The sequence below is a fragment of the Bufo bufo genome, chromosome 2 (genome assembly GCF_905171765.1).
Source record: "Bufo bufo chromosome 2, aBufBuf1.1, whole genome shotgun sequence".
In the NCBI taxonomy this organism is placed as follows: domain Eukaryota; kingdom Metazoa; phylum Chordata; class Amphibia; order Anura; family Bufonidae; genus Bufo; species Bufo bufo.
The window spans coordinates 23,409,807-23,429,018 of record NC_053390.1 but is presented as its reverse complement, the minus strand read 5'-3'; the positions used below and the strand labels follow the sequence as shown (position 1 = coordinate 23,429,018).

The following is a 19,212-nucleotide window of genomic DNA, read 5'->3' as shown; positions in this document are numbered from 1 at the left end:
GAAAACCAAGAAATTTAATCTCCGGAACCGCAAACACACATTTTTCCAGTTTAGCGTACAATTTATTCTCCCGCAGAATGAGCAAGACCTGACGTCCCTATGAGTTTTGAAATCAGGAGAAAAATCAAAATGTCATCTAGATACACCAGTACAAAGTTCCCCATTAAATGATAAAAAATGCTGTTCACAAAATGTTGGAAGATGGCCGGAGCATTCATCAAACCAAAGGGCATAACCAAATTCTCGAAATGACCCTCAGGGGTATTGAAGGCCGTCTTCCATTCGTCCCCTTCCCTGACCCTGACAAGGTTGTATGCCCCTCTTAAATCCAACTTAGAAAAAACTTTAGCCCCAACAATCTGGTTAAACAGGCCCGGGATAAGAGGAAGCGGATATGGGTCACGAATTGTGATACAGTTCAGCTCCCTGAAATCCAGACAAGGTCTTAAAGAACCATCTTTTTTCTTAACAAAAAAAAACCCAGCGGCAACAGGTGACTTCGAGGGTCGGATGTGTCCCTTTCTCAGGCTCTCAGAGATATAAGTACGCATAGCGACTCTTTCAGGTTGGGAGAGATTGTATAAACGAGATTTTGGCAGCTTGGCGCCTGGGATGAGATTAATAGGGCAATCGTACTCCCGGTGAGGGGGCAGCTCCTGGACACCACTCTCGGAAAACAAATCCGAAAAATTCAGAGAGAAAAACCGCAATTAGACTTACCGGTAATTCCGTTTCCTTGAATCCACCATGACGGCCCACATTGAGATTGACCCTTGACCTCTGTAGGGGCAGGAACACATAGAGAGTTTAAGAACCCCTCCACCTCCTCAGTGCTTTACAATTACCCGAAAGGTGGAACAAAAGTAAAAGGATATTGATTCATACCCTTAAACTCCTAAATAATCATCTGCATGTATATGCAACTTATAAACAAAAAACATTTTATTTTATTTTTTTTTATATTTTTTTTTTTTTGGGAAGGGGAATAGTATGGGCCGTCATGGTGGATTCAAGGAAACGGAATTACCGGTAAGTCTAATTGCGGTTTTTCCATTTCATCCACCATGACGGCCCACATTGAGACATATCAGATAACTAAATGGGTGGGGATATCGCCTGTAAAACCTTCCGGCCGAAAAGAGCTTCATTCGCGTCCGGAAGATTAAGACGATAGTGTCTTACAAAAGTATTAGTGCTAGACCAGGTTGCGGCTTTACAGATCTGGTCCAGCGAGACCCCTCCTTTCTCGGCCCAAGAAGAGGCAGTGGCCCTAGTAGAATGGGCTTTAATATTACCAGGACTGGGTTTGTTCTGGATCTTGTAGCAGCATTCAATAGTGGATTTGATCCATCTGGCTATGGAAGACCTGGCTAACTTCTTTCCTTTATTTTTTCCTGAAAACTGAATAAGAAGGTTGTTTTCCACCCTGAAATCTCTGGTAGAATCCAGGTAATGGATAACTATGTCCCTAACATCCAGGAGATGTAACCTATCTCTAGACCCTGTATGTTCGGACCTAGGGATAGAGGGTAGGAAGATCTCCTGCTCTAGATGGAAAGGTGAGACTACCTTAGGGAGAAAACCTGGGTCGAGAGTTAGACGGATATAATCTTTGCTAATCTGGAGGTAGGGCTCTTTACAAGAAAAAGGCCTGGATCTCTCCAATGCGTCTGGCTGAGGTGATAGCGATCAGGAAGGCAGTTTTTAGAGAAAGGTGTTTTAAAGAGATCTCAGATAATGGTACAAATGGAGGTTTTGTTAGGCCCTCCAGGACGATGTTAAGATCCCAAGTCGGAGCTCTGGATCTCAGAGAGGGTCTCAATCTAGAAACTGCTCTGAAGAACCTCCTGATCCATCTATGGTTGGCCAGACTGCAGTCATAGAAGGAGCTGAGGGCAGAAATTTGGACCTTCAGAGTACTAGGTCTCAGGCCTAACTCAAGGCCGCACTGTAGAAAGTCCAAAATTCTGTTGATGGGAGGAGAGGTGGTGTCTGGGTGCTCAACTCCTAACCAGGAACAGTATTTCTTCCAGATCTTAAGGTAGATGGAGGAGGTCACCTTTTTTCTACTCGCCCTCAGAGTAAGTATCACCTTTTCCGAAAGTCCTCTGCTTCTTAATGTCTCGCTCTCAGGATCCAGGCTGACAGTCTGAATATACCTGGGTCTGGATGAAGAAGAGGGCCCTGGACTAGAATATCCCTCTGGAAGGGAATCTCCCACGGATCTTCCAGCGATAGCTGTTTTAGAGTGGAGTACCAACTTCTCTTTGGCCACAGAGGGGCTATCAGGATGAGAGTAGTTGGTTCCTCCAGGAGCTTCTGGACGACCAGCGGTATTAGTGGTATTGGGGGAAAGGCATAGGCTAGTTTCCATTTCCATTGTATTGACAGGGCATCGATTGCCCATGGACTGTCTCCTGGGTTTAGGGAGCAGAAACATTTTACCTGCGCATTTCTTCTGGAGGCGAATAAGTCTACCTCTGGACAGCCCCATCTTTCTGAGATCTTCTGGAAGATATTCCTGTTCAGAGACCATTCTCCTGGCTCTACTGTCTCTCTGCTCAGAAAATCTGCTACTGCGTTTTCGCAGCCCCTTAGGTGGATGGCGGACAGAGATAAAGCGTTCTCTTCTGCCCAGGAGAAAATTCTTTTTGCTATCTCTCCAAGAGGCCGTGACCTTGTCCCTCCTTGGTGACGCAGATAAGCCACCGTTGTGGTATTGTCTGACATTATTCTTAGGTGTCGCCCTTTTAGAAGACACTCTCCCTTTAATAATGCCTCCAGGACTGCGTATAGCTCTCGGTAGTTGGAGGATCTGTGTTTTATCTCGGCAGGCCAGGTACCCTGTAGAAGATGATCTCCTATCTTTGCTCCCCAGCCTCCGAGGCTTGCGTCCGTGATTACTTGCACGGCGGGATGGTTCCGCCACTGACGGCCTCCTAGCAGACGTCTTTTTACTTTCCACCAATCCAAGTCTGTTTTTACGGCCTGAGGGATCCGAAAAATCCTGTCTAGACTTACTTGTCTTCCGTCCCAGATAGTTAAGATCCAATTTTGGATTACTCTTGTGTGGCTTTGGCACCATGCCACTGAGGGAATGCAGGCGGTTAGGCTTCCCAGGAGACTCATGGCCTTTCTGATGGAGCAATTGCGAGCCCTCTGGAATGTTCTGATCTTCACTGTCAGTGCAGTAGCCTTGTCCTGAGGGAGGAAGGTCATCAACAGGGACGAATCTAGTTCCACACCCAGGAACTTTATTCTCATGGACGGGGTTAGGGTGGATTTTTTTGTATTTATAATCCAGCCAAGGTTTTTTAAGAATTCCGAGAATCTTTGGGTTGCCAAACGGTTCTCGGATTCTGTCTTGCCCAGAATTAAAAAGTCGTCGAGATATGGAATGATTGTGATTCCTTCCTGACGAAGGTAGGCCACCATCTCTACCACGACTTTTGTGAAGACCCTGGGGGCCGAGGAAATACCGAAAGGGAGGGCGACATATTGGAAGTGATGGATAGACCTGTCTGGTCCTCTTAGAGCGAATCTTAGATATTTTTGCGAAAGATGATGGATGGGGACATGGTAGTAAGCGTCCTTTAGATCGATTGACGACATGAACGCCCCTTCTGGAATCAGAGGGATTGTGGATGGGATGGTCTCCATCCTGAACCTCCTGTATAGAATAGACCTGTTTAGGGGTTTTAGGTTTATTATCGTGCGAAAGGATTGGTCTGGTTTTTTTACTAAAAAAAGACTGGAATAAAATCCTCTCCTTTCCTCCGAGATAGGAACCTTTTGAATTACCCCTAGCTCTAAGAGGTCCTGGACGCCCTGCCAGATTTTTGGAAGATCTGATCTGCTCTGAGGTGTGATGCAGAATCTTCTCGGGGGGACTGATGTGAACTCTATCCTGTAACCGTGAGAGATTACATTTAGCACCCAGGGATTTGAAGTTACCTGACTCCAGGAGGATAGAAAACCCATCAGTCGCCGCCCGACCCTGGCGTCATTGCTGTTTATTTTGCCTATTCTGGGGATTGAGGATGAAGCCTCTCCCTCCTTTGGGATAGCTCCATCGGCCAGACTTCCCTTTCCCCCTGTAGGATCTCTGCTGGGGTTGGTACTGACGAAAGGGCTTCTTTTTTGGTTCTTTGTCCTCTGGAAAACCCTTCTTGTCTGCTGCTCCCTCTAGGATTTTATCCAGAGTGGGGCCGAAGACAAATTCCCCTGAAAAGGGGATAGAACAAAGCTTGGCCTTGGATGCCTTGTCTCCTGACCAGGCCTTCATCCATAAAGCCCGTCGGGCTGCATTAGAGAGAGCAGCATCCTTGGCGGAAAACCGGATGGACTCTGCAGACGCATCGGCCAAAAAAGCTGTGGCGGAGCGGAGAAGGGGGAGAGAGTCCCTGATCTCTTCTCTTGGAGTCTTATTTTTTAGATGTTCGTCCAACTCTCCTAGCCATATATACATCGCTCTGGCGACGGAGGTAGCAGCAATATTAGTTTTTACCCTAAACATAGCTGACTCCCAGGATTTTTTTAGGAGGCCATCTGCCTTTCTATCCATAGGATCGCCTAGCTGAGAGGAATCCTCAAAGGGTAGGGCGGTCTTTTTTACTACTTTGGCCACCTGTAGATCGACCTTAGGCGTCTGGTTGTATATCTTGCTTTCAGCCGGGTCAAAGCAGAGCCTATTCCTGAATCCTTGGGAACGCCAAGCCATTTTTCTGGATCTGACCACTCCTCCAATATCATTTCTTTTATATTTTCATTAATGGGGAAAACAATAGAGGACTTAGATCTGAAACCCCCAAACATCTCATCCTGCACCGTACGGGGCCTAGGAGTATCTTCAATGCCCATAGTGGACCTGACCGCACGTAGCAACTCCTCCATCTCATCAGCCGAAAAAAAGTATTTTTTATCTTCTTCTAGAATTTCCCCGTCCGACAAGGGTTCCTCATTAGGAAATTGTCTGGATGAGGCGGAGGCCACTTCAACCTCTTCGCCCTCAGAAGAGGAAATAACGGACAGTTTGCGTTTCTTAGAAGGGATGGGGTTGCTGGAGGGGGTAGACAAGGTGGCTAAAGAGGACTTAATCTCGTCTGAAATAAAAGACTTCATTTCCGAGAGTATATCTGGTTGCTCTTCCTTCCAAATTTCCGTAGTGCAAGGTTTGCATAGCCTCTTTTTATAATTTTCAGGGAGACGCTTGGAACAAGCACAGCATTTTAAGGGTTTTGTTTTTGTTTTTAACTCCTTGCTGCCCTGCAGAAGGAAGCAACCAGATATCCCAGCATTAGTAATTCAGATTAAAGAACTGAAATATATACTCCCCAGAAGGGGACTCACGGTACTGGTGGCAGAAGGATCAGGACCCTCCTGGCGGGGAGCAGGTGTCTCAGACATCGCGGTGTAGCAGGCGAGGGGCCGAAAGGAACCGCGGTCTTCTCTTTTTAAAATTCCCGGCGTCTGACGTCATCTAGCTGCGCCCTGTTTGATGGCATAGGCCTGCGCCGCACCAGCCTACTAAGAGGTACGTGCGTCGCCCGGCCCGCCCATAGAGACGCTCCATGCGCCGTACCTGCTCCCCCTGCCGGACGCTAGAACTCGGCCCTCCTCCAGAAGGAAAGGACGCCGAGCACAGCGCGCGATGATCCGAGAAGCCGGCACCTCCAACTGCTTCCTCAAGGAGGGAAGGGAGTCTGAAGGTATGGGGAGGACCGCAGGTCTCAGCATAAGCCGAGACGAGGGTCCTCGATGCTCCTAGCTGGCCAGCCTTAGCTCCTGCCGCGGGAGGCCAGCTGGAGAACCTGTAAAGAAAATAAGGTTGTTTTATCCTCCATGAAGGAGGAACTCTCCACATGTTGGCCCCTGTAGGGGCAGGAAAGCACTGAGGAGGTGGAGGGGTGGGGGGTTCTTAAACTCTCTATGTGTTCCTGCCCCTACAGAGGTCAAGGGTCAATCTCAATGTGGGCCGTCATGGTGGATGAAATGGAAAAGATGGTACAGTCTTGGTAGAAACCTCTGAAAGAGACGCCATGAGGCAATTCTCTCTGCAAAAGTCACTTCAACCATTTATTTGCCTTGCTTGCCAATCAATGGTGGGGTTATGTTTAGTGAGCCAGGGTAGCCCCAACACTAGAGGAGTAGGTAATCCGCTTAGGACGAAACATGACATATCCTCAACATGAGCATCACCCACAGTCAAACGGATATTATGAACTATGCCCTTTAACGATTTTTGAGAAAGTGGAGCGGAATCGATAGCAAAAACAGGTATATCTTTTTCCAAAGTGCATACCTGGAAACCATGTGTTATAGCAAATTGATTATCAATGAGATTGACAGCTGCTCCACTATCTACAAAAATCTCACAAACAATGTTCTTGCTATCTAGCGCCACCCTGGCAGGTAGGACAAAACAGGAACTACAAGCAAACGACAAACCTTCAATTTCCGCATCAACCTTGCCAATAGTAGCAAATGGAAAGTTTTTAGAGGTTTTTTTTCTTTTTATTTCTTTATTACCCTCAGAAACCTCCCTGAATCTCCTAGAGGGGCAAACATTAGCCAAATGATTTATTCCCCAACAAGAGAAACAAACCCTCCTCTGAGAGCTGAATCCTCTACTATCAGAGGCAAGCAAACCCAGCTGCATGGCCTTCTGCTCAGAGGGGATTGAGAGAGACTGAGGCCCCTGCACACTGAATGAGACCGCTCCACTGTCCTTGGACTGAATATGACATGAAGGAGTGGTCTCTCCTCTTTCTCTAAGACGCCTGTCAATACGGACAGCTAGAGACATGGCAGAGTCCAACGAGGCAGGTCTCTCATGAAACGCAAATGCATCTTTCAATCCCTCCGAAAGACCATGGCAAAATTGACTTCGGAGTGCAGCATCGTTCCAACCAGTATCAGCTGCCCATCTCCGAAATTCAGAACAATATATCTCTGCGGACTATTTACCCAGGCATAAAAGACACAGTTTAGATTCAGCCAGAGCAATACGATCCGGGTCATCATATATCTGCCCCAGGACTACAAAAAATTCATCCACCGATCGGAGAGGCCGTGCCCCCAGCGGCAGCGAAAAGGCCTAAGACTGAGCGTTATCCCTGAGCAGCGAGATGATGATCCCCACCCTCTGCTTCTCATCACCAGAGGAATGGGGAAGTAGGCGAAAATAGAGTTTGCAGGCCTCTCTAAAGCGAACAAAATTCTCACTACCTCCGGAGAACGTATCCGGAAGCGAGATCTTAGGCTCTGAACAAACTCCATGAACGCAAGCAGAACCGGTCACCTGAATCTGAGACACAGTTTTACAGAGATCTGCTACCTCCAGTGAAATACCCTGCATGCGGTCAATCAAGGCTGAAACCGAATCCATGCTTAAGACGGTAATGGTGGTTTATAATGTCACGGATGATATTGCAGATAGCTGGAAGTTATGGATAAACATCCGACTGGCTTGATCCCAAACTAAGGAGCATAAAAGGTGACCCCTGTAAAACCCTAAGAGCTCACCCTGACTGCTAAGCACATACAAGGGTCTCAGAGGTAGACGGTTGCATGCCCTCGTGCCTAGACTGTGTGACACCTGAAAACCCTATAATAGTGAGGGGACACGACCACCGGCTCCCTGCACTTAATACGGAGGGAGTCAGGGTCACCTAGAATCAAGCCAGCAAAGAAACAAAATACAAAGAAAGGACTTATCTGAACCAGCAGTAACAGAAGTCTCCAGCAGTGATCACTTCAATCCAGGAAGTAGTATAAACCGCAAAGTGAGGCAGTATGGGAGGGAATATAAAGGGAGGCAATTAGTGTGAATAGGTGCCAGCTGGGAGAAGGAAAGGAGATGACAAAGTGGAACCAAAACAAAGAACATCATGCAAGAGGTACGTCTGCCAGACCTTCTCAGAGAGCTGGCGGTGACACAACCCTTTTCTAAAAAGGAGGTGGGGCTTAACACTAGCTGGTGTAGTATTGGATTTTTTTTGGCACACGGTCTTCTAGAAGATATTCCAAAGTTCATATAAGACTGGAGTATAGAATGCCTCCAGTGCCTGGGAATTAACATCCTGTTGAGGAAGGGTTGAGGGGACATGTAACCACTGCAGCCAATCACTGCCCATAGTGGTAAAATGTCACCTGTGTGGCACGTGACTCAGGGACATAATGAGTGGGTGACATCACTAATACAGGCAGCGATTGGCTGCAATGGTCATGTGTCTCTCCCACTTCTCCCTCAAAAGGATGATGATTCTCAGAGACCTAGGACCTGCAGAGTTAGCAATGGAACCAGGATGCAGTGACACGGACAAGGTAAATATGAACCCTACTGCGGGTCCGGCAGCTCTGAAGGGGTCTATTAAAAAGTTAAAAGTTGAGAAACCCCTTTAAAATACAGTCTAGTGAATTGAAAATAGCATTGTTCTGCAATGACATCCTGAGAAGATCCCTCAGGATGTTATTCCTGAGAAGATCCCCGTAGCCCAAAACTCAAAGTGCAACTGCTGAAATTCTTGGGTCTAGAAAGGACATTCTTGGAACCACAGAAAGAAACAACAAAAATGATTTCATAAATGAAACGCTTTATTGTTAAACATTCATGGAGGACACTTCAGGGCGATGCTACATAACATTATGTGCAATATAATGAAAACAGCAGAGTTGTTCTATTATGATTTCAGACATATCTGAAATGTGGGGTCCACCTCTTGGATCTGCACCTATCTTTAGAATAGGGTGGGGGGTGCCCTGATCTTGTCCTATTGGCCACTATATCAAAGATCCAAGCTGCAAGATCTGGTCTGGTTTAAAAAAAAAAAAAAGCCAAATTTCCTGCCCTACTGTTTCTGGAATGTCCATGAAATTGAATGGAAGTTATGGGCTATACTAATTTTTTTATTACATCCAGATCCAGATACTGGTTTGAAAACTGCAGACTGCTAATAGAAACCGAATTCAGTGTTTAGTACACTGCAGACAGAAGATGGAAGCCGGCTCATGTATCTCCCCGATGCACTCGCTAACTAATCAGCCACTGGAGACATAGAGGAGAGAAGCACTGCCACTGCTCACCGCAGCCAGTGTGAATATAGTTGGGGACAAGCACTGCGACAGACCACAGGGACAGATATGTGTACAGCCATGCCCAGATCCAGCAGCAGCAGCCAAAAGAGATTGCTGAACATGATGGAAGATTATTCAACCACTGCACCAACCAGATGCAATCAGCAAACTGATAGACACCAACTGAACAACCAGGTTTAGTTGTCTCTGTGCTGTGCCCTTTCCTCAGCACATACCCTGACCCCATGGCCTTCTGAGTAGATATAGTGGACGAGCCGCAGGAATGGGCCCGGTTTGCTATCAGTGTACTGTCTTATCCAGCCTCCAGTGTACTGTCAGAGAAAACATTTGTGAAAATGGATCCATAAGAACTTCTATTGCGGACAGTGGCTATTTATCACCAGCCCAATGATGCCACTGCCGCTGTCTACCTGTCCATCATGTTCCCTACACTGCTACTACTACTCCTACACAGGTGCACATCTCTTTCCTTGTCTGTCAGATTCAATACCGTACTGCTGCAGGTACTACTGCCACCAACGCCACAACTGCTACACCTACACAACCGCAAATCTCCTGCCTTGTCTGTCAGATTTCATACCGTACTGCTACAGCTACTACTGCCACCAATGCCACTACTGCTACCCCTACACAGGCGCAAATCTTCTGCCTCCTTGTCTGTTATGTTTGTACTCCTGCTGCTGCAGCTACCACTACACCTGCTGCTATTACTACTACTCCTACACAGCTGCGTATCTCCTACTTTGTCAGGGTAAATATTGTTCTGCTCCCATTACTACTACTCCTACACAGGTGAACATCTTCTGCCTTGTCTGTCAGATTTCATACTGTACTGCTGCACTTACTACTGCCACCATTGCCACTACTGCTACTCCTACATAGCCGAAAATCTCCTGCCTTGTGTGTCATGTTTTATACTGTACATCTGCCACTGAAACTACTACTACACCTGCTGCTATTACTACTACTCCCTGCACAGCTGCAGATCTCCTACTTTGTCAGGTTATTATTGTACTGCTCCCATTTCTACTACCCCTACACAGATGCACATCTGCTGCCTTGTCCGTCAGGTTCAGTACAATACTGCTGCTGCTCCCCAAAAAGTGAGCATTCTTGAAATTCTTGTTCAGAACAAGCCATTGCTTCTGACACCACGTTGAGTGTAAAAACTGCCAGACATCCACCCCATTAGAGAGATGTTTTGGATGATTTTTTTTATTTTAAAAAGCATAACAAAGCCAAAAGTGCAATGTGTTGTTAAACAGTTTGCCTATTACCACCGGCCACCATCTGTTTATCCATAGCTATATATTTCACTGCCACTTTAAGATTGCCAATGCTGCCTTGACGTTAAAGCCCTACAAGACTTCAGAATTTATTAGGGCAATCTGAGCACTGTCACTTTGGTTTGAATTTATTTTTACCCAAATGGAATCTGCTGATTTCAGAAATTTGCTCCTGTGTGACTTCTCTGATGTGTGACAAGATCTGTTTTTTGTGCAAAACATTTCCCACATTCTGAACATGAATAAGGCTTTTTTCCTGTGTGAAATCTCTGATGTTTAATAAGATTAGATTTTTGTGTAAAACATTTCCCACATTCTGAACACAAATACGGCTTCTCTCCTGTGTGACTTCTTTTATGTCTAACAAGACCTGATGTATCTGTAAAACATTTCCCACATTCTGAACATGAATATGGCTTCTCTCCTGTGTGAAATCTCTGATGTGTAACAAGATCTGATTTCCATGTAAAACATTTCTCACATTCTGAACACAAATATGGCTTCTCTCCTGTGTGACTTCTCTCATGCCCAACAAGATCTGATTTTTGTGCAAAACATTTCCCACATTCTGAACATGAATAAGGCTTCTTTCCTATGTGAAATCTCTGATGTTGAACAAGATGTTTTTTTTTGTGTAAAACATTTCCCACATTCTGAACACGAAAACGGCTTCTCTCCTGTGTGACTTCTCTCATGCCCAACAAGATCTGATTTTTGTGTAAAACATTTCCCACATTCTGAACACGAATATGGTTTCTCTCCTGTGTGAATTCTCTCATGTATAACAAGATTTGATTTTTGTGTAAAACATTTCCCACATTCTGAACATGAATATGGTTTCTCTCCTGTGTGAATTCTCTCATGTTTAACAAGATTTGATTTTTGTGTAAAACATTTCCCACATTCTGAACATGAATATGGTTTCTCTCCTGTGTGAATTCTCTCATGTCTAACAAGTTGTGTTTTATCTGTAAAGCACTCCCCACATTCTGAACAGGAGTATGGCTTCTCCCCGATGCAAATTCTTCTATATGTATTAAGACTTGATCTTTTTGTGAACTCTTTATCACAGTGAAACATTTCACCCTCTTTCTGGTCAAGAGAAGGTTCCTCATGATTAAGAAGATTATATGTACTGTGAAGTCCTGGATGTACATTAATATTTTCTCCTGAAGAGCGCTGCATATCTTCATCTTCTACTTTATAATTTAGTGACAACAAATTTCCTTCAGAATTTGTACTGGGATTTTCTGCTAAAATAAAAAAAAATTATTTGTGGCATTTTTAACCACCTCAGCTCCCCTAGCTTAAACACCCTTAATGACCAGGCCACTTTTTACACTTCTGCACTACACTACTTACCACCCAAATGAATTTTACCTCATTTTCTTCTCACTGTCAGAGTTTTCATTTAGTGGTATTTCATTGCTTGCTGACATTTTAACTTTTTTTGTTATTAATCAAAATTTAACGATTTTTTTGCAAAAAAAATTACATTTTTCACTTTCAGTTGTAAAATTTTGCAAAAAAAAACGACATCCATATATAAATTTTTCTCTAAATTTATTGTTCTACATGTCTTTGATAAAAAAAAAAATGTTTGGGTAAAAAAAAAAATGGTTTGGGTAAAAGTTATAGCGTTTACAAACTATGGTACAAAAATGTGAATTTCCGCTTTTTGAAGCAGCTCTGACTTTCTGAGCACCTGTCATGGTTCCTGAGGTTCTACAATGGCCAGACAGTACAAACACCCCACAAATGACCCCATTTCGGAAAGTAGACACCCTAAGGTATTCACTGATGGGCATAGTGAGTTCATAGAACTTTTTATTTTTTGTCACAAGTTAGCGGAAAATGATGAATTTTTTTTTTTTTTTCTTACAAAGTCTCATATTCCACTAACTTGTGACAAAAAATAAAAACTTCCATGAACTCACTATGCCCATCACGAAATTCCTTGGGGTGTCTTCTTTCCAAAATGGGGTCACTTGTGGGGTAGTTATACTGCCCTGGCATTTTAGGGGCCCGAATGCGTGAGAAGTGGTTTGAAATCAAAATCTGTAAAAAATGGCCGGTGAAATCCGAAAGGTGCTCTTTGGAATGTGGCCCCTTTGCCCACCTAGGCTGCAAAAAAGTGTCACACATGTGGTATCGCTGTACTCAGGAGAAGTTGGGCAATGTGTTTTGGGGTGTCTTTTTACATATACCCATGCTGGGTGAGAGAAATATCTTGGCAAAAGACAACTTTTCCCATTTTTTTATACAAAGTTGCCATTTGACCGAGATATTTATCTCACCCAGCATCGGATGTTTTGCGGATCCGATCCATGTATCCGTGGATCCGTAAAAATCATACGGACGTCTGAATGGAGCCTTACAGGGGGGTGAGCAATGACAGGGGGGTGATCAGGGAGTCTATATGGGGTGATCACCCCCCTGTCATTGATCACCCCCCTATAAGGCTCCATTCAGACATCTGTATGTGTTTTGCGGATCCGATCCATGTATCCATGGATCCGTAAAAAACATACGGACGTCTGAATGGAGCCTTACAGGGGAGTGATCAATGACAGGGGGGTGATCAGGGAGTCTATATGGGGTGATCACCCCCGTCATTGATCACCCCCCTGTAAGGCTCCATTCAGACGTCCGTATGTGTTTTGCGGATCCGATCCATGTATCAGTGGATCCGTAAAAATCATACGGACATCTGAATGGAGCCTTACAAGGGGGTGATCAATGACAGGGGGGTGATCAATGACAGGGGGGTGATCAGGGAGTCTATATGGGGTGATCAGTGGTTCATAAGGGGTTAATAAGTGACAGGGGGGGGGGGGGTGTAGTGTAGTGTAGTGGTGTTTGGTGCTACTTATTACAGAGCTGCCTGTGTCCTCTGGTGGTCGATCCAAACAAAAGGGACCACCAGAGGACCAGGTAGCAGGTATATTAGACGCTGTTATCTAATATACCTGTTAGGGGTTAAAAAAAAAATCACATCTCCAGCCTGCCAGCGAACGATCGCCGCTGGCAGGCTGGAGATCCACTCTCTTACCTTCCGTTCCTGTGAACGCGCGCGCCTATGTGCGCGCGTTCACAGGAAATCTCGCGTCTCGCGAGAGGACCCGTATATGCGTCCAGGAGGAATCAATCAACCACCTTCCGGACGCATCCGTGCGTTAGGCGGTCGGGAGGTGGTTAATAATCTAGAGTAGACACATTTATAGATTTCCTATTAGGCTAGAAGTGTATCCAGCAAGAACTAGAGGTATACAGTAAGTCATGTATTTTCAAGACACTTCTGGCTTTGGTTCAAAAAGCAGCACCAAAACTGAATGTGTGATTCCAGCCATTTAAAGTTTTCTATAACACAAAGTTCAGGATTCTGGTCTACATCTAATTTTATTACCCAAATCTAGCTAAAAATCGTGAAAAACCCAACAAGCCTGTCTTTTGACAACATATTTGACATTTCTATGCCAAGTGGGCATCACACTAATACAATAAGTTAACGTAATAGGATCTATCACGACATTCCTCATCACAAACTGCATTCATTATTAAATCAATCTCTTAGACCTGATGGACATGGTGTTTTTACTAGTAAAATCTATACTATAATGCCCACCTATGGATTACCTGACAAGCTCTTTTTAATGTACCTCCTCCTCTGCTGCTGATATCTCACACTGCAAAACCATTTTAACCATTATGAAAAAAAATTAAATAATCCATACATCTTTGCAAAGCCTCAATGCACAATCAGTACATGAAGGTCACTGGCGGCGTGTAATTCCTGCACGAGGTACATATAACTCATCATGATATCACAGACACAAAAGCTGTGCCCACATAATCCCCAGTGATCACTGTCAGCTGGATAAGGGGAAACACTACATGATGTGATGGGGACATCTCCAATCAAAGAGCAGCGCAGCAGCCGGTGATCAGATTCTCCTCCTGCCCTGAAGGCACCAAGGGCAGAATCTGAAGTCACTTTCTCCATTCATGATTCCATACCTGTGGTGACATCTCCTGGAATGTCCTCCTCCACCTCACTCTTACACGGGGGATCGCCCATCATCCTCTCTTCTTCATCCACTTTAATATCAGTCAGATCTTCCCCCTGATTTGTCATCTGTAACAATTCAGTACAATACAGCGGACAGGTGGGAAATCTAACAGATCCACATGAGAGACCTCCACAATCTATGACCCCTCTATGACTGCAGGACCCCCCTATATAGATGTGTATAGGGCTCAGCTCCATCTACCTGAGAATTCTCTGGGACCTTCTCCTCTGGACAGTCCTGGGAATACAGAGGACGGGGACATCTCTCTGGTGGATTTCTCCTCCTGGATCCATCTGTGGAGACACAAGCACACAGTGACTGAATACATGGCCTCCTGTAGATCTGTCTATAGATCAGACTCTTCTCTCAGCTCCTTCACTTCTAGGTTTATATATCAAGGGGAAATAACAATATTCTGTCTCTCACCACCTATGCCGAGGTCTCAGCACCTAGCAGGCCACAGGCCCAAAGTATCCTCTGGTCTATGAGAGCAAATGGCAGGCAGTGGGAAGATGGCTGCTTTTCCACAATAGTACATTTTAAGAATGAGCATACAGATACATATGGTTGGGGGGAGTGAATCCTTTTATGAGCCTTCTACAGCACCAGAGGACACCTCTGCTTTTGAGGTAAATTTCAAGAGATAGAATCCACATCAAAGTACAAGGCTCACTAATGACTAGTGCGCGGAGGAGAAGACTATCTGGTCTGATCCCACAGAAGAGCTACTGAAGAACAAACTGCTGACAACATTACTGCCGACAATGATGGAAAAGGAGAGACAGACAACAGATCCTCCTATCATCTTCCGTAGGAACTGGGTTAGGCAAGAGATGAAGATCTCAACAATTATCTACTGCATCAAAAAGAGGCATCTGCACCGAGACATCCCCCAACAGCTCCTGGAGGAGAATTACTTTAGCAGCAAGCCATCGGAGATCCTTCAGGTGAATGGAACCCATCAATATGTCTGACTTACAAGGAAAATTCAGGGACTTAACGTCATGTGTAAAGAGTCTAACCTTTGGTGCTCCTCCATTACATGTCACTGCACACACGTGTATACACTGCACATGACGGGTCTTACCTTGTGATATATGAGGCTGGTGCTCCTCCATTACATGTCACTGCACACACGTGTATACACTGCACATGACGGCTCTTACCTTGTGATATAAGAGGCTGGTGCTCCTCCATTACATGTCACTGCACACACGTGTATACACTGCACATGACGGCTCTTACCTTGTGATATAAGAGGCTGGTGCTCCTCCATTACATGTCACTGCACACACGTGTATACACTGCACATGACGGCTCTTACCTTGTGATATAAGAGGCTGGTGCTCCTCCAATACATGTCACTGCACACACGTGTATACACTGCACATGACGGCTCTTACCTTGTGATATAAGAGGCTGGTGCTCCTCCATTACATGTCACTGCACACACGTGTATACACTGCACATGACGGCTCTTACCTTGTGATATAAGAGGCTGGTGCTCCTCCATTACATGTCACTGCACACACGTGTATACACTGCACATGACGGCTCTTACCCTGTGATATAAGAGGCTGGTGCTCCTCCATTACATGTCACTGCACACACGTGTATACACTGCACATGACGGCTCTTACCTTGTGATATAAGAGGCTGGTGCTCCTCCATTACATGTCACTGCACACACGTGTATACACTGCACATGACGGCTCTTACCTTGTGATATAAGAGGCTGGTGCTCCTCCATTACATGTCACTGCACACATGTGTACACACTGCACATGACGGCTCTTACCTTGTGATATAAGAGGCTGGTGCTCCTCCATTACATGTCACTGCACACACGTGTATACACTGCACATGACGGCTCTTACCCTGTGATATAAGAGGCTGGTGCTCCTCCATCATGGCCTCCTTGTACAGATCCTTGTGTCCTTCTATATACTCCCACTCCTCCATGGAGAAATAGACAGTGACATCCTGACACCTTAGAGGAACCTGACAACACAATGACACCGTCATCACCCAGACCCCTCCAGTGCTGTTACTGGAGAATTTCCCAGCATTCCCAGCAGTGTCACCTCTCCAGTCAGCAGCTCCATCATCTTGTGGGTGAGCTCTAGGATCTTCTGCTCATGTATCAGGGGGTGAGGGGGAGGCTCTGTGATGGGGGGAGGGGTCCTGCTCCGCCCTCCTGACTCCTGGAGATGGATGATGGGAGTCACACAGTCCCCCGATGTCTTCTTCACTATTGTGTACTCCTGTGGATGGAGAGAGACACTTAGGGAATAAACCCTTCAGGGGCCATGTGCTCTCCTCCGGCCCTTTCCTCCTGGTACAACGTGCCTACTTACCTTCTCATGGCTCCTACAACATGACTATTGGTCACATGACTCACCATACTGGGGGCTGATCTTCAGGTTCTCCATCACTTGGAAGGTCTGGAGGCCGTTCTCCAGGACCCTGGACTCTTCCTATCACTTCCTATGATGGATTCTCCTTCCCGATGTCTGACTTGTTACAGAATACAATAAAGAGGAGAGAAATCTAGAAAAGTTTACCTCTCCGCTCAGCAGGGAGATGATCTCCAAGGTGAGGTCTAATATTCTTCTGCTGATCTCCTTCCTGTCCATCCTTGGTGGTCGTTCAGGAGAAGAGGAGAGAACTGGAGGAGCTGGAGGCTTCTAGTACTGTAGGCGCCTTTATGAGAAGAGGAGAGGAAATCATCCAGGGGACAAGACCAGATGTCACCTCCAGAACCGCACTTCCTGAGCCTAGAGGGGCCCCGCTTCTCAGAGCCCCCACCACATGGATTCCAGGGGCCCCAACATGGAGATTTCTGGTGGCTCCACAGGAGATAAATGTCTGATAGATGCAGGTCCCACCTCTGGGCTGTGCTCAGCTGTGTCCACAACTCCTAGAGAAGAGACTGGAGAGAGCTGAGCTCAGGCCGGGCCCCGCTCCATTCATTCTCCTCCTGGATGCAGGGGCCCCTCACCTGGACAGTCAGGGGCCAGAGAATGATGACAACCCCCACTCTCCCCACTACTACTCCTCCCCCATCATACTAAGCTGAGGAGCGGAGAAGGATTCCTTGTGTGTAATGGAGGAGAATCTCCAGAGGTGACATGTCTGAGCTCTCCACCACACTGTCTCCTCACAGCTCATCTTACCTGCAGGCTGGAGGAATGGCTGATACCAGAGAGAACAAGAGCCCTGACTACCGACCAGGACCTGCCCAGTATCTGCTGCACTGCCAGAGCTGAAGGACCTGGGGTGATGTCACCGTCATGTGATCCGTGAAGGGGGCGGGACTAGGTTGGTGAGTCACGAATCACATGACAGTGATATCATCACAGGTCCTTTAGCTCTCACAGTACATTTTAAATTGAAGGGGCTTTTAATAGAATTTAGCCCCGCCCTCAAATCCTTCTGTGAACTAATGTCTAAACTTGTCGGAAAAGTCCTTCAGCCTCCATATCAGAACATCATCACATAAAGTGTCCTAGACCTCTCCAGAGCCCATACATTGTAGGCATTACCCAGCAGCAGATACTGGGCAGGTCCTTCAGCTCTGGCAGTGCAGCAGATACTGGGCAGGTCCTTCACCACCTCTTATACTCACAACTGCCTAGCCCCACCCCTGCACTGATCACATGACGGTGAGATCATCCCAGGTCCTTTACCACCTCCTATCCCCACTGTTGAGCCCCGCCCCCTGCACTGATCACATGACGGTGACGTCACCGCAGGTCCTTCAGCTCTGGCAGTGCAGCAGATACTGGGCAGGTCCTGGTCGGTAGTCAGGGCTCTTGTTCTCTCTGGTATCAGCCATTCCTCCAGGGTTGTGTCTAAACTCCAGACACGGTACGGACCTTTTAGCCCCCTAGTGGACGGGTCCGGAACAGCGCATGTGTTTAGCCAGCTCACAGTGATTTGGCTAAACTCCAGACACGGTGCGGACCTCTCTGCCCCCTGGTGGTCAGGTCCGGAACTATATTGGGATTTAGCAGATTCAAAGTGAATTGGCTAAACTCCATACTCCGTAAGGACCTTCTTAACCCTTTGTGGTATGTGATCCATTACAATTAATTTTGCCAAATAAAGATGAACAGATGAGTGGTAGAAAATCTCTTTTTTATTTTTAATCCTTATAAGGCCTCCTGCAGAAGACCGGATGGTTTTGCGGTCCGTTTTAAAAGGATCCGTTTTTACATTTTTTTTGTTTCAGTACTGTCTCAGTTTCCGTTCCTTTTTTTTCCGTTTGGTTTGCGTTTTTTGAGTAACTTAAACAAGGCATATACAGTAATTACATTCTAAAATTCGGCTGGGCATAACATTTTCAATAGATGGTTCCGCAAAAAATGGAACAAATACGGAAAACATACGGGTGCATTCTGTATCCGTTCATTTTACAGCCCCATTGACTTGAATGGAGCCACAGGACATGATTTGCGGGCAATAATATGACCTGTTCTATCTTTGAACTGAAAAACGGAAACTGAATGCATACGGAGTACATTCCGTTTTTTTGCGGACCCATTGAAATTAATGGTTCCATATATGGGATTGAAAAAGCGTTCTGCCAAACGGAAACAAAAACCGTTTGTGTGCAGGAGGCCTAACTGTTTAAAATCACCATAAAACATGAATCCGTATCATGGACGCCCTTCACCCCGAGTCCTGTGAGAACAGGGTGTGAGCTCAGATGATGGTGCAGATGAGCCTCTAATCACGGAGAAATGTCCGCCGTCCAG

The 19,212-nt window shown here is 45.9% G+C and overlaps 1 protein-coding gene and 1 pseudogene across 1 annotated transcript in view; one reads left to right on the top strand and one right to left on the bottom strand.

Annotated features, from left to right (window-relative positions):
• The window catches only part of LOC120991124 (zinc finger protein 585A-like), a 2,129,672-nt gene that overhangs the window by 1,926,262 nt on the left and 184,198 nt on the right, over positions 1–19,212 (top strand). The gene's annotated exons all lie outside the window — the stretch shown is intronic.
• Positions 10,291–19,212, bottom strand: part of LOC120991126 — a 126,937-nt pseudogene continuing 118,015 nt past the window's right edge.